Source organism: Talpa europaea (assembly GCF_964194135.1).
Source record: "Talpa europaea genome assembly, chromosome: 14".
Taxonomy (NCBI): domain Eukaryota; kingdom Metazoa; phylum Chordata; class Mammalia; order Eulipotyphla; family Talpidae; genus Talpa; species Talpa europaea.
In genome coordinates this window covers 58,271,702-58,287,997 of record NC_140082.1, presented here as the reverse complement: position 1 = coordinate 58,287,997, position 16,296 = coordinate 58,271,702, and the positions used below count along the sequence as shown (strand labels likewise).

The following is a 16,296-nucleotide window of genomic DNA, read 5'->3' as shown; positions in this document are numbered from 1 at the left end:
CCCGCTGCCACACCAACTGCCTGGAGCAGCCCCTCGCCCAGGGCTTCCAGAGGATGGGGCTGGCTGTGGGCTCGCACCCCTGGCTCTTCCTGCTGGCGCCCCTGGTGCTGACGGCTGTCCTGGGCACCGGTTTGATGTACCTGCCCAGGGAGACAGAAGAGAACCTGGAGGAGCACTACACCCCTTTGGGCAGCCCAGCCAAGGCCGAGCAACGCTAGGTGCAGGCACATTTCTCCACCAACGAGTCGCACCTGTTCTCCCCGTTGCAGTCCAGCACGGAGGTCAACTTTGCCTCCATCCTGGTGGTCTCCAACACTGCCAATCTGCTGGATAAGTCACCTTCTCAGAAATTAGTCAACTGTATGAGGCGGTGCAGATGCTGACTGCGCCCCTGGGAGATGGAACCCAGGTTCTCTACCCTCAGGTGTGTGCCAGGTACCAGAGCACCTGCATGCCTTCCAAACCACTCCTGTTCATCTGGCAGAAGAATAACAACATGGACCTGAGAAGCATCACCTTCCCTATTTACAACACTTCTGCTGCGCCCCTCTACTTGGCCGGCCTCTTGGGAGGAACCGTCCTAGGTCCCGGCTCAGGAACAAGCCGGTTACTCCTGCACGCCAAGGCCATGTGGATGCAGTACTACCTGAAGACCATGGACCCCGAGGACAGTGCGCGCAGCCAGAAGTGGCTGCTCGAGTTCCTGGACCAAATTCATGCCATTGAAAAGCGTCTGGCCTTGAAGAACATCCTGGTGCCCTGGGCAGGGTTTAGAGGAAGGAGAAGGTGGGAGGGATAAGACCTGTCCAGGGATGTGCCCACACCTGGCTACTTGGTGGAGGCCTTGACATGGTACCGGGTCTGCTCCACTCTCTTTGAAGCTTAAGCCAGCTTTCTTCAAGGGACACCAAGGGAAGCCGCCCGCCTAGATACTGGGTCACATTCTAGTGGGAAACACTCATTTTATACTCCAGGGGTGGGCGTGTTCAGGGCAGACATTGATCTTCAGGGTTCCTTTTGGTTTTCTAGTCAGAATTCTCTCACTTCACATCTGCACTTTTTATGGAACCCCCAAAACTTGCTTGGTGTCACTGGAATAAAAAACAAACCTTTAAGCTGAAGTTCCCTGGTGTTTTTGAAAAACACAATTAGCTCAGATTTCTCAAGTATTTTCTAGCATCCTGCCAGGCACCTTAGATGTTGAACAAATGCCTGGTGAGAGACACACGCTGGGAAAAGGCTTTGGATACCAGGCCTTGCTGAAATTATGCTTTGTATTTAAATAGCAAAAGACAGCAACCTACTCATCATTTATAAAAAGCCAAAATTTTGACAGTTATCAGTGATTACACAGTATTAGAGAAAATTGAGAATTTGTATACTCAGGAATATTAAACATTGTTTTTTGAAAGAAATCTTAGAAAGCATGCCATGAGTTGGTGGGGAACATTTTTTATTACCTTTATTCTAAAATCATAATTCACACTATTTTAATCTTTTACCGAACTGTAACATGTTTCAATCAATAAGCTATAATTTTTTGATAGATCTTGTCACTCATACACAAATATTGGAATTGAAAGTTATTTTACCTGACTGTATTTTTACGACAGGTGGTCTACTTCACATCACTCTCTAGGAAACTGGAATTTTTTTTTGTTTTTTTTTTTTTAAAGATTTATTTATTTATACAAGCACTGGGTACAGTCAGAAGCGCGGGAGGGTGAGAGAATTCACCAGAGGCAGAGCGGGGAGCAGAACAGGCAGAAGGACCGAAGTACACTGCTGAGGGGAGCAGCGGGCGGCAGGAGAGGTCTGCGTGCCAGGTGGGACCCTCCTCTGGTGGCCGGGGAGCAGCCGGGGATCGAACCCGCACTGCAGAGGCTGCGAGCAGCTTCGCAACCCAGCGCTCAACCGCTGCGCCACCGGGGAGGCCTGGAAACTGGAATTTGAGGCGACTGCTAGGTCAGTGGTCCCTTTGTTTTACACGGCATACCTTCTGATCATATTATTTGCAATCGTATCATGCTACAGGTAAAAAAGAACTTTTATTAGTTTTTAAACTTAAAAATATTTGTTGTAAGATTTTTTTAACGTAACACTTGCCATCCTAACCATTTTAAGTGTACAGTTCACTGGCATCAATCACATCCCCACGGCTGCATACTGTCGTGACTGTTTCCAAATATCTTTTCTAACCCGAAAGAAGAACTCTGTGACCAGTGATCAGTGGCTCCTGCTGCCCTTCTCTCCTCCAGTCCTGAATAACCTTGACTCTATTTTTTCTATGAATTTGCTTTTCTTAGATTTTCATGTCAATGGAATCATACATTTTTTTGTGACTGACTTATTTCACTTATCATAATGCTTCCAGGGTTTGTCCTTGTGCACAAGTGACAGCTTCATTCCGCTTGATGGCTCTGTGCTCCATTGTATGTGTGCTCCACAATTTGGTTACCCACGGTCTTTTGTGGGCACTTGGAATATTTCCTTCTCATGACAATCGTAACACTGCAAGGAACATGGTGTGCTCATGTTAAGAGAATCATTTACAGGTGGAATTGGTGGGTTGCGTGAGAATTCCATAGTCAGCTATTTGAAGAACCATCACATTGTTTTCCAGAGTCCACACCATTTTCGATCCCACCAGCAGTAGATAGGGGCTCCAGCTTTTACACACTCTCCCTATAAACCAAAACTCATCCTTTTCCCTTTTATCAATTTTACCTGTCTTCTTAGTTGGTGTCAAGAGGTATCTCATTGTGATGATGATTCATGTTATATGATCATGTTGATTATCTTTTCAATTGTTTATTGGCCTCTTGTATATCCTCTTTGGAGAAATGTCTATCCAAGTCCTTTGCCCTTCTTATAATTGGGTTGTTTGACCTTTTGTTGTTGATTCAAGTTTTTCATTAGCACTTTGCATATTTCAGTTATTAAGCCACTTCTCAGCTATATGACTTGCTGATATTTTCTCCCTCTTTATAGACTGTCTCTTCACTTTCTTGACAATGGCCTGTAACAATTAACATTTTTTTTTTATTTTTTTATGAAATCCAACATATCTAATTTTTTGGTACTTGTATTTTTGGTATTATATCTAAGTGTACATTGACAAGCCCAAGGTCATGCACACTGACCCTGTGTTTCCCTCTACAAGTTTTTATGGTTTTAACTGTTTTATTTAGATTATTGATCAATGTCTAATTCAGTTCTGTTTACGGTATTTAGTAAGGTCCCAGCATCATCCTTGTGTATGTGAAGATCCAGTTTTCAAGAACCATTTATTGAAAAGACTTTTCCAGTTTGTTAGACTTACTACACTTGTCAATCAACTGGCTATATTTATGGATTATTTCTGGACTCCTAATTCTATACTGTTAGTCTGTATGTTTATTTGCATGCTAGTACCACATTGCATTTGTTGTTTGTTTGTTTGTTTTTTAAGATTTATTTATTTTATTTATACCAGCACTGGGTACAGTCAGAAGCGTGGGAGGGTAGAGAATTCACCAGAGCCAGATAGGGGAACGGAATGGGCAGACTGACAAAATACACTGCTGAGGGGAGCAGCAGGTGGCACGAGAGTTCCGCGTGCCAAGTGTGACCCTCACCCAGCGGCCAGGGATGGAACTGGCGCTACATAAGCTGCGGGCAGCTTCGCAAGCCAGTGATCAACCGCTGAACCACTGGGGAGGTCCCCACATTGTTTTAATTACAGTAACTTGTTGTAAGTTTTGAAATCTGGAAATCTCAGTCCAGCAACTTTTTCTTATTTTTCGAGATTGTTTTGGATATCCTGGGCTCCTTGCAATTTCAAATGAATTTGAGGGTTGGCTCCTCCATTTCTGAAAAAGAAAAAAGGAAATTGCAATTTCAATAGAAATTGAGTTGAATCAGTAGATTGCTGGGTGATTGACATTTTAACAGTATTAATCCTTCACATCAACTAAGGTTGTCTTTCTATTAAATTAGGTTTTCTTTCACCAGTGTTTTATAATTTTCAGTGTACACATCTTTTACCTCCTTGGTCAAATGTATTCTTAAGTATTTTCTTCTTTTAGATACTATTTAAATAGAATTGCTTTCTTAATTTCTTTTGCAATTGCTCTTTGCACATAAATAGAAACAGAACTGATGTTTATAAGTTCTTCTTGTATCTTGTAGCTTTGTTGAATTTTTTGTAACTAGTAGTTTTCTTGTGGATGCTTTGGGATTTTCATATCTGTGATTATGTAATCTCTGAAACAGGATATTTATATTTCTTCCTTTCCAGCTTGAATTCTTTTTATTCTATTCCTTGACTAATGGCTCTGGCGAGCAATTCCAGCACAATGCTAAATCTGGTCAGCATCTCTAAGTTTCACTTGTTTGTATTGTATATGTGTTTGTTGGTTGTTTTTTTAGCTTTTCAGCTCCAGAATTTCTGTTTGGTTCCTTTTAAATTTTTCTATGTATATTATTATTATTTCATTCATATATTGCTTTCCTTGTCAGTGTTCTCCTTGAGTATTCTGAGCATATTTAAGACAGTGTTTCTCATAGGATTTGTCTAGTATGCCTTCCTCCTTTCCACACTGCAAGACTACTTCCTGGGTTGGAGCAGGCACAAAGAGGAAAATAACCAGGAAATTTCTGTTAGCACAGGTGCTGAGTATAGTCCTAATACTTGCCTTCCTTGGACTTGAATATATGTAACTGATTTTCCTGCTAGTGCTTTTGTAGATTCTTTTGACATCTCGCCCTCCCTCTCTCTGTTATCAATACGACTATCTTATGTTTGTTTAGCTCAGGGATTCAACACATTTGAGCATTCCATATTTTTTTGGCTTGGAATGAAATCATTTGGACAATAGTAAGACCTTCCCAAGAGAGTATGGCCAAATTGAACACCATTCTATGGCAAGTAGTGGTATATTGAGTTTGTAGTCTATTTCAAATTTGGCATTTTAGAAATGACAAAACTTATTATGCCAACTATTAGATCAATTTCTGAGAAAATCTGGAAAATCTTTCTCCTCTCAAATATACTTTAATTGTTCTTGTGTTTAATAGACATCATTATCTTTTAGAAAGATGTGGCCTCCACCCCAAACATACAGTTTTCTAAGTGTAATCATTTCCAATTCAGCCCGATGCTGTCAAGTTATTAGAATGTTCAGAAAATTGGCCATTTTGCTGCCAAGGATGCCTCAATTTGACTGACCATTGGAATCGTGTTTGGAAAATTTTAGATAAAATGATTCTGCGCAGCGTCATTGTAAACCTACTGAGTGAAGATCTGTTGATCCCAGGTCATAGGAAATCTAAAGTTCGATTATTCTCCAATCATTTTGATAAACTGTTTCTATCAAGTTTCTTGTAGGGTTCTAGAATATCTGTAAGTGCATTCATCAGTCTCCTACAGTGTCCATTTTCATATCTTTCCTTCACTTATAATTAATAACAGTTGCTTAGAGAACATCAGCACAACTACTCAAAGTAAAGTCACTGTAGCCAACAATTTAACTTCCTACATCAGTGTCTAAAAATTTTACATAAAAAGGCAGAAAATTGTAAAAGGGATTGAGACTAAACATGTCCTGTGTAGCTCTTGCTAATCTTTTTGCATTTGAAGTTTATCTTTGTTATGTTCTTATCTTAAATATTTATAAATATTGTTTTCAAGAAATATTGCAAAAGGAAAACATTCATTATGTTCAAATTTGTTGTAACCAAGCGATTTACTTTTTCTCTGAAATTTGTGTGTGTGTGTGTGTGTGTGTGTGTATTTGGGACACTAAATTTAACTCGAGGCACCAGCAGTTTGAGAAAAAGTGAAACACATCAACGGTGCAGAAAACTTTTAATAAAAAGAAAGTTTTGCTATGTGAATATGGCCTGAAAAAGTCTTTTCGTCACATTCTGTTTTGGAATCGGTAGCTCCATTTCCTTAGTTTTCTCTCCTAATCTTCACACTTAGTTTCTTTTTCCTATAGAAGTCCAGAGAGACTTTTATCAATCATTTGTTTTAAAACTCTTCACATAAAATTAAAATATAAAACCACAGGTGGCTGTCAATATTTTAAAATGTAATGTAGTTATTGTGGAGGCAAAGTACTGCATACATGCTTTCAAATGCTCTCTCTATATTCACATTTCTGGTGCAGAAAAGTCTTGTGTTGATCCAAAAACAGTACATTTCAAAACATTTTTTTTTTTGCAATTAATAGCAACTTTTCTGAACCCACTTCATCAATAAAGGAGAATCTTGAAACTGTTTTAGCAGGATGCTTTCATGCATTTTATTAACCACATACTATCTCTGTTGTACAGGAACCCTTTAGGTTGGTGTTAATAGCTAGTTGGGATCAGGAAATGAGTGCAAAGATAATTGGATGTGGGTACTATCTCAACTACAGCTGCCTGCCCTTTAGTGTTGTGTTCGATTCACACACAACTCCTTGAACACTAGAGTGGAATTAACCATCTGCTGAGCTCCAGTACATGTATGTTGTTCTGAAACACCATCAGGGAATTAGTGCTTGGCCAGCTGCATAAGAAGATAGTTAAGTTAAAGCACAAAATGCCAACTTTTATTTTCCCTCTTTGAATTGGTATAGTTGGTCTGGGATAGTGCATGGGAATTAAAGGTCTCCAGGAGACAGGTGTAGAATGATTGCAGGAGCGATTTCAGAACAGGTCCAAATCAAGAATGTCATGAATTGATGGAATTTGAGTATGGAAGCTGCTTCTAAAAATTCATCATTTTTCCCTCCCTATTTACAGGTTTAGCTGTATACGAAACAAAATGTTTATTGCAGTCGTTGGAGTGATTTCTGTTGCCTTGGCAGTGGTGAGTGGCTTTGGCCTCATGTTGAACATGGGGGTGCCATTTGTGACAATAGTTGCAAATGCACCATTTCTAATACTAGGTGAGTAAAGCAAATGTGAGGCTACACTATGTGTGTGTTTGGGAGAAAGTAGATAACAGAAAGAGTTTATGATAGATTAAATAAAAGAACTGTGCTTAGATGACGACAGATCCAAAATAAGGTGTCAGAAATGAAGACAAACATTAAATTGTGTCTTCAGAGCTGGAAAAAATAAGGACCCCAAATGGAAAAGAAAAGAGAATGACATGAGCAGGCAGTTCTCTCTCTCTCTCTCTCTCTCTCTCTCTCTCTCTCTCTCTCTCTCTCTCTCTCACACACACACACACACACACACACACCCCTGAAAAGGGAAAATACAATACACTGAAAATGTAAGGGGGAAAATATATGACCTCTCAATCAAGGGATGCAAATTAAACCAAAACTTAGATGCCTTGTTTTCTTATTAGAATAATAAAAATTGCGAGACTGAAGCTTTTGGGGTGGTTGTATGTAATGAACACTGTCATCTGCTGCTAGGAGAAGATTATGAATTGGCTCATACTTAGTCCAATTTTTGTATCAAATCAAAAGGTTTACAAGGGGATTCAAGGTGCATGTCTTTCACCCCTTCATTCTACTTCTAGGAATTTGTCCTAATAATTGAAAAAATGCTCCAAAAAGTAGAGTAAGTATGTTCATTTCAGTGTGATTGAGAATTGAAAAAATAATTAAAAGCAATCTACCATATCCACATGAGATTGGTGAATTCAAACCTAGGAAACCTTTATATTCCCACCAAGAAAGTACTAGGGTTCTTTTTCTCCTTATCTTAACCAACCTCTGTGGTTTCTGTTAGATACACATGTAGACCATTCTCACTGTGAGGTGGTACATCCCTCTGCTTTTGATTTGCCTTTCCATGATGATACGTGATGTTGAACATTTTCTTCATGTGCCTGCTGGCCATCTGTGTGTTGTCTTTGGAGAAGTGTCTATTTAGCTCTCCTGTGCATTTTTGATTGGCTTGTTTTCATTTGGTTGAGTTGTCTGAGTCCTTTGTAGATCTTAGACATTAGCTACTTGGCAGGTGTGTGATGTGCAAATGTATTTGCCCATTCAGTAGGGTGTCATTTCATTTTGATGAGACTTCCTTTCGCTGGGCAGAAGCCTTTTAGCTTGTGTAGTATCATTTGTTTATTTTTGCTTTTGTCTTCTTGAAGTTGGAGTCAAATCCCCAAAGACAGCCATGAAGCCAATATTATGGCGTATTTTGCCTGGTTCCTGGAGAGAGTGGTCTAGTTCGTTTTTCTACTTGTGGCTACCCAGTTTTGCAGTACCGTTTGTTGAAGAGAACTTCGTTTTTCCATTGTGTACTCTTGACTCCTGTTTTGTACATAAACTGTCCATAAAATTATGGGTTTATTTCTCGGCTGTCATTTCTATACCATTGGTCTGTGTGTCTGTTTTAATTCCAATACGTTTTTTGGTCAATATTGCTTTGACTATTGGGGGTCTTTTCTGGCTCTATATAAATTTCAATTAAATTTGCTCTATTTCTTTGAAAAATTCCACTAGAACTTTGATAGGAATTACATTTCATCTCTATCTGTCTTACTTTGGAGAAGGTGTACACGTTAACAATATTAATTCTTCCAATCCATGAGCGGGGAATATCTTTCTATTTTCTTGCATCGTCTTCTATTACTTTTCGCAATACCTTATCATTTTCATTGAATCGATCATTCACCTCTTTATTTTTTTTTACTTTTATTTCTTTTTTTTTTAATTTTTTACATCATTGTTCATTTTTCAACAATGTTTCCTTCCCCCCATCCCCTCATGTGTAGTCCCCATAGAGTTTCCTTCCCCAATGCACCCGTGCACCATCACCTCAGTCCCCAGTGCTCCTCCCTCCCTCTGATCCCTCTCCTTCCTCCTCCCCTGCAGGATGTCTCTGATTTATAATTTTGTCTTTGTTTTGTTGTGTTTTGTGCTGTTATTATTTTTTTACGCTGATGTCTTTTTTGGTTCCCCTATATTCCTGCTTTAAGTGAAACCATCCGATATTTTTCTTTTTCCTTCTGGCTCATTTCACTGAGAAAAATCCTTCTAGATCCATCCATGTTGCTACAAATGGCATGAGTTTATCTTTTTTGATTGCTGAATAATATTCCATTGTGTATATGTGCCACCTCTTCTTAGATCATTCACCTCTTTTGTTAGGCTTATTTCTAGGTATTTAATACTTTTCAATGTTATTATAAATGAGATTGTTTTCCTGAGGGCTTTTTCTTCTAGTTCATTATTTGCATATAGGAATTCAACAGAATTTTGCATGTTGCTTTTGCAGTCTCTCACTTCACTGATTGTTCGAATATTTTGTAAAATGTAGTGTTTAGGTTTTTCTATATGTATTATCATGTCATCTATAAATAGTGATAGTTTGACTTCTTTGTTTCCAGTTTGGGTTCCTTTTGTATCCCTCTCTTGCCTAATAGCTTTAGTACCTCCAATACTCTGTTGAACATAGGTGGGGATAGTGCACATCATTGTTGTGTATCTGAAATCTTGTCCTATTCTCTCCCTGAGGATGTTACCTGTGGGTGTGGTATAGATGCCTTTTATCTGTGGAGATATGTTCCTTCTACCCCCTTATACTAAGAGTTTTTTCTTACTGAGTCTAGCTAGAAGTTTTCTATCTTATTTTTCCCCTAATTTCCAGCTACTCATTTCATTGATTTTTTAAATTAAAATACATTTTTAACATTTATTTATTTATGCATACAAGGTGGGGAGTACAGGTCAGAGGTATGAGGGGATGAGTGGATTCACCAGAGACAGAGCGGGGAACGGAACAGGCAGACTGATGAAAATACACTGCTGAGGGGAACAGCGGGCAAGTCAGGAGATATCTGCTGCAAAATGTGCGCAGCTCCCTGGTCAAGGATCGAACCCGTGGCCCAGTGGCTTCAGATAACTTCATAGGATGTGTCTTACCCTTGCACCACCTGGGAGGCCCTCAATGACTTTTTTAAACTGTCATTTTAAATTCTATGTCATTTATTTCCACTGTGATTTTTATTATTTCCTTCCTTCAACTAGCTTTTTTGCTAATTCTTTCAGGTAATGTTAGCATATTTATTTGAGTTCTTTCTTATTTCTTGATGTGTGCCTGTGTTGCCGTGTACTTCCCTTTTGGAACTGTTCCTGCTCCTGGCCAGAAGTTCTGATAGGTTGTGTCTTCATTTTCCGTTGTCTCCAGGTGTTTTTTAAATTTCTTCTTTGATTTCCTCATTAACCCAATAGTCATGAGTGTGGTGCTTTATAGTCGCCACCTACTCAGGGTTTTTCCCACCTTGCTTTTGTGCTTGATTTCTATTTGATACCATTGTGATTGGAAAAGGTGCCTGACAATGATTTCAAACTTCATGGATTTATTCCCACTTGTTTTATGATCCAACATGTGATCCACTCTGGAAAATGTTCCATGTGACCTTCGGAAGAAAGTGTGCTCAGCGTTTGGGGAGTGTAGTTCTCCATAAATGTCTGGTGGGCTCAAGCGGTCTATTGCTCACTTAAGGCGATTGTTTCCTTGTCGATCTTCCCTCTGGTTGATCTGTCTTTGATGTAAGTGGGGTGTCAAAGTCTTCTACCATCATTGTGTTGTGGCCAATGTCTGTTTTTAGGTTTGTCAAATAGTTGTCTTATATATTTGGGTGCACCTTTGTTTGCTGCATGTATACTGATGGTATATTGATCCTTTCCTGATGTGTTGCTCCATTAATCACTATGCAATGACCATTCTGCCTCTTGTTCCCCTTTTTAACTGCAAGGTTTTTCTTTGTCTGATTAAGTATGTCTGTCTCTGCCTTTTTGAGGGTCCCATTCACTAGTAGGATTTTTTTCCCAGCCATTTATTTGCTTTGAATCTGTTCATCTTCTGAACTCACATAGGTCTCCTGGAGACAACAAGAAGTTGAATTTCTTTTCAGATCCAACCATCCTTTCTGTGCCTTTTGCTTGGCAAATTCATTCCATTCACACTTAAAGTGATCATTGATATAAAGGTATTAGCTACTGTATTTTTGTCTTTAGTTTTCTGTTCTATAATTTAGCTTCTTGTGACTTTTCTCATGGGAAATTCAGATAGGAGTTCTCTTTTCAATATTTCTTGAAGAGGAAGTCTAGTGATAACAAACTCCTGCTTTCATTTGTCTGGGAAGTCCTTATTTTCTCCCTCACATCTGAACGAGAGTCTTGCAGGATATGTATTCTTGGCTGGCAGTTTTGATCTTGTAGTGTTTCGAATACATTATTCCATTCTCTCCTCACTTGTTGAATTTCCTCAGAGAATTCAGACGTAAGCCTGAAGAGGGTACTTTTATAGGTTATCTGCTTTTTTCTGCCTGACTGCCTTCTTCGTTCCGTCTTTGCCTTGAACTCTTTCTAGTTTCCTTACTGCACATTTTGACATAGGTCAACTTCAGGAGGGGACCTACCTTGGTGGATTTGCTTCCAGGCCCTGAGGTCTGCCAAGGGCTACTTCCAGGACTGCCTCCTGCCTCCCCCCCCCCACTAGAGATCACTGATGTCTGCACCAATGCCTGCTGTGGCTGGTCTGCTTCCAGTCCTGCCCTGGCTCACTGGGAACTGCCAAGGCCTGCAGTCAATGGGCCTGCTTCCATGAGCCACTGCTGAGCTCACAGATCTGAACCACTCTCTGGGGGCCTGGGTGGTGGGTCTGCTTCAGGACCCAGTCTGGAGGCTTGCTGAGGTCATCCAAATGTTTCTTTGTAAGCACATTGCCAGTTCTGCCAGGCCCACTGGGGCTCACCTCACTGCCTAGGCAGGCTACCTGTTTGGCCTGTTCCACTGCTGGCTGGGGTCTCCCTCCTCTGGATGGGCACTTAACTTGTACTGTAATTGTCTGTTTTTCCTTCAGGAGTCATTGGCTTTGTTCTGTTGCAATCTAGTTTGAACACATGGAGAGGGTGAGCCCAGCATCTTTACTGTGCTGCCATTTTGCCCCTTTGGCATTATTTTTTAAGTGAACTTTCTATGCCTTTATTTTTGTTACTTCTAGGACCCATATGAGATGGATGTGATTTCTCTCTGTTTTCCCAAAAGGAAAACATGATATCCTTTTTCAAATTCCTTTTTTCCTGCATTGTTATATTGTGTGTTTGCCAATATGGTGTTTCTTGAGCTCACCGATTATTTCCATTGCTTCTGTTTGCCTGCTACTGAGGCCCTCAATGAATGTTTTTCATTCAGTTATAGTGTTTCAGACTTCTGTGATTTCTAACTGTAGCCACCTCATATTGCTTTGTTTGTATTCTCTTGTTGGCTCATGTCCTCTGTTATTGGAGTTCCATGGCTTTGTTAGAACTGTTGCCCTAAATCTATGTCAGTCATGTGTTGCCGTTTTGCTTGAATGGGGCTCCCATCTTGTTTGTCTGTCCCCTCGTTTTTAATTTTGATGGGTTGTAGTGGGGATAGACTTTCAAATCGTTGTCTATTCCCCTGTTGAAGTAACAAGAGAACTGGTACTTATGAGGGGCAGAAGGTACAGTGAGTGCCAGGGCAGTGGGGCACCAAAGAATCACCCCAATGAATGCCAGGAATTCAAGCTTCCTACTGTGCTGTGGATACCAGAGGTGGTACTGCAAAGTGCTCCCCACTTCTTTGCCCACTTCTCAGCCTTAATGTCCTTCATGGCTTCATGCTCACGCTAAGCTGTTCTTGAATGCTTGAGCGTGAGCTTGAGCACTGGGCTCAGATTGCAGCTGACATGGACTCACAGGCAGGGAGTTCTCTTCTCTTTTGACACTCAAAGCCTTATCCTGGGGTGTGAGTGCCTGTCATTAGCAGGCACTGAGCTCTAGTTTACCAGGATTCCTTTGTTGTTTTGGATTTAGCCACATGTTAGGGTGGCAATTTCTCTGAATATCCCAGTCTCGAGTAGTAGCCTTTTCTATGGGAAGACACAGGTGACCTGACTCAGCTCTCCCTGTTGAGAGGTCAGGATCCAGCTGTTCTATACTGTGAGACTCCACTCAAGCCAGTAATGCTCATGCTGAACTACCACCCCAAAGCTTTCCAGTTCCTGGCTGTCAACTTGCTGACTCCCTTATTCAGTGCATTGCCAGGTCTCAGGAGTCCCTGGTATTGCTGTGTGTCAAACCCACAACTGTAGGGGTTTCCTTTAAGATTTATTTATTTATGTATACAAGAGCTGGAGTACAGGCCGGAGGAGAGGGGGCATGAGAGGATTCTCACTGACTGAAATACACAAGCAGACTGACTGAAATACACTGCTGAGGGGAGCAGCGGGCGAGTCAGGGGAAGTCTGATCGCCATGTGGGTTGCTCCCTGGCCAGCCAGGGCATCGAACTCGTGCTGCAGAGTCTGTGGATTTCTTCACAGGCTGTGTCTCAACCCCTTGCGCCACCAGGGAGGCCCAAATGTAGGGGTTGTTGCATAGCATGTGCCCACCCGCCACGAGTTGTGCAGCCCCAATCTCACTACACAGAGTTTGCTTCATGTTTTCCCACCCTTGGGCCTGCTGCTCCTCAGATATGCTGTGGAGGTCTGTTTTTTCCTTCAGGGGTTTTGGGCTTTGCTCTATTGCAATCTAGTTGTGGGTATCTGGAGAAGGTGAGGCCATCTTGCAAGATTCAGCTAGGGAAGTTCGAATGACATAATCTGGATTTCAAAAACACACTAGCAGGAAAACTAGTGTGAGTGTGCCTGTCAATGACACCGTGCCTCTCAAGTCATACCGCAAAGATAGATTGATGCTGTTGGTGGTCAGATAGGTTCAGTAACAGAAGGTTGGCTGAAAGTGTTTATGCATTTCTGTGAAATGGCTTATGAGAGAAAATGGTCTCTGAAGTAATCTAGTGGAATCAGAAACAGATTGCTAATCCTGCTTGAACTAACATGCATCCACCAGGTTTCCTGATCTCAACACCGAGGTACCATAATTGGAGAGGTGGAGTATACTGCACGGTGCGTAAATAATAGGAATCCATGCAAAGCACAAGCTTATTACAGAGGGAGGAGTATGCTCTGTTGTGGACTCAGAGACAACCAAGGAGAGTGTTACCTAAACACAGATTCTGTGAGATTAATAAAACCTGAAGGACCAAAGAATAAGACCTTAAGGGACAAAGGATCATTTCACTTAGATGTGGAATATAGGGAAACTAGACAAAGGGTCAGACAAAGACAAACTTTCAAAGCAACTCTTGAAAGCTGTCCTAGAGCTGAGACAGCCAGGAAGCAGGGGGAGGAGGGGGGGTGGTAAGAGGGACCGGAGGAGAGCACAAGGACGCTGGTGGAGGACCAAAGGTGCGCTGGTGCTGGGAGAGCGAAGGTGGCCACACCTGAGGGGAGAAATCCTAGACTGTCAAAAACTCAACAAGGATGTAAAACAATGTTGCTTCATTCAAAAGAGAAAAAGGGGGAAACCTTTTGAATTATGCTATTTACACTTTTATGGATATTAATGTGCATTAAGATTTTTTTTTTTACAGGTGTTGGCGTTGATGACATGTTTATCATGATTTTTGCCTGGCAGAAGACCAACATCATGGACAGCGTACAACAGCGAATGTCTGACATCTACTCCCACGTGGTGGTGCCCATTACCATCACCACTCTCACAAATGTCCTGGCCTTCTTTACAGGGGTAACAACCTCCTTTAAGTCCGTGCAGTACTTTTGCATTTACACGAGAACAACCTTGCTCTTCTGTTATTTTTATAACATCACCTGTTTTGGAGCCTCTATGGCCCTAGATGGTAAGAGAGAAGTGGCCTGTCAGAGCAGGCTGCAAAGGTCAGAGGGTAACCCGGACCAAAATTCTTCCTCGCTGATAATGTGCTGCTGCCTCCCATTTAGTTCTCTTCGAACTGATGAAGAATCGAGCATCCATCCAATGGACTTGTTCTTTAGAGATTATTTTGGCCCCTTTCTCACAAACACTAAGTCCAAATTTGTGATAGTGGTTTTATACCTTCTGTACATCGCATTCAGTATATATGGCTGTTTCCAAGTGCAGGAAGGTTTAGACCTTCGGCATCTGGCAAGTGATTCCTATATCACACCCTATTTTAACATCCATGAAGAGCATTTTTCAGATTATGGTCCCATAGTGATGGTTATCATGACTGAAACAGTTGACTACTGGGATAAAGACACAAGGCAAACATTGGGGAAATGTCTGATCGCTTTTGAAAACAGTGATTATGTCGTTGAAAATCTAACACAGTTTTGGTTACAAGCATATATACAGTATATGGAAGCCAACAACTTAGCTGTAAATGACAGAGATAGTTTTATAAACAACATTCCTGTTTTTTTATTGAGTTTCCAATTTTTACATATGATATTAATATTTCATCATCACATGAGATTACTTCTTCCTGGGCCTTCATTCAGACCACGGGTGTTTCTTCTTTGCGCAGTAAGAAGAACATGTTATTCCAATTACGAAGTATTGCCAAAAGGTGTGAGATTCCCCTAATGGTGTATAACCCAGCATTTATCTATTTTGAACAATATTCTGCAATCTTAGAAAACACTATTGGAAGTGTCATTGTTGCAACTATAGTTATGTTCATTGTTTCTTTATTGTTAATTCCCCACCCACTGTGTTCCTTGTGGGTCACTTTTTCTATTGGGTCTGTGATTGTAGGAATAACAGGTTTCATGGGATTCTGGCATGTCAACCTTGATTCCATATCCATGATGAATCTTGTGATTTGTATAGGGTTTTCTTTTGATTTTTGTGCACATATTTCATATGCATTTGTTTCCATTTCTAAACCCTCAGCAAACCAAAAAGCAATTGAGGCATTGTTTTTGCTAGGTAACGCAGTGTTACAAAGTGCACTGTCAACAATAACAGGAGTGTCTGTTTTATCTGTAGCTAACACATACATCTTCAGGACCTGTTTTAAGATTATGTTTCTTGTCATGGTATTGGGGGCTATTCATGGCCTAGATTTTATTCCAGTATTCTTAACCATTTTTTGAAGATTTGTTGGAATATCCACTAACAAATCAGAGCCCCATCCTAGAATTCTTGACTGCCCCAACCCAGTCTGGTAAAAATGCTCTATTAAGGATAGTTGATAAACTGAAAACAAATGCATGTTTCCTTGATTGGGAAATCTCATTCCAAGCTGTTCTTTAAAATATCCTTAGAAAAATTAATTAGTCCTACATTAAAATGTTTTATAAATTAGGAACTGTTGTCATCTTTATTTTAAACTATAAAAATTGGGTGTAACCAGGCATATGAAAAAATGTTCAACTTCACTTGCAATCAGGGAAATGCAAATCAAAACTACAATAAGATACCATGTCACACCAGTGAGATGGCACATATTATAAAAACTAGCAACAACAAATGTTGGCAAGGTGGGAG

The 16,296-nt window shown here is 40.6% G+C and overlaps 1 pseudogene across 1 annotated transcript; it reads left to right on the top strand.

Annotated features, from left to right (window-relative positions):
* The first annotated feature begins 376 nt into the window (after nt 1-376).
* Nucleotides 377-15,902, top strand: LOC311184193 (patched domain-containing protein 3-like; annotated as a pseudogene). Its single transcript has 4 exons — nt 377-754; nt 1,799-2,034; nt 6,772-6,917; nt 14,399-15,902. The product of its transcript is annotated as a patched domain-containing protein 3-like (transcript).
* The last annotated feature ends 394 nt before the right edge of the window (nt 15,903-16,296 follow it).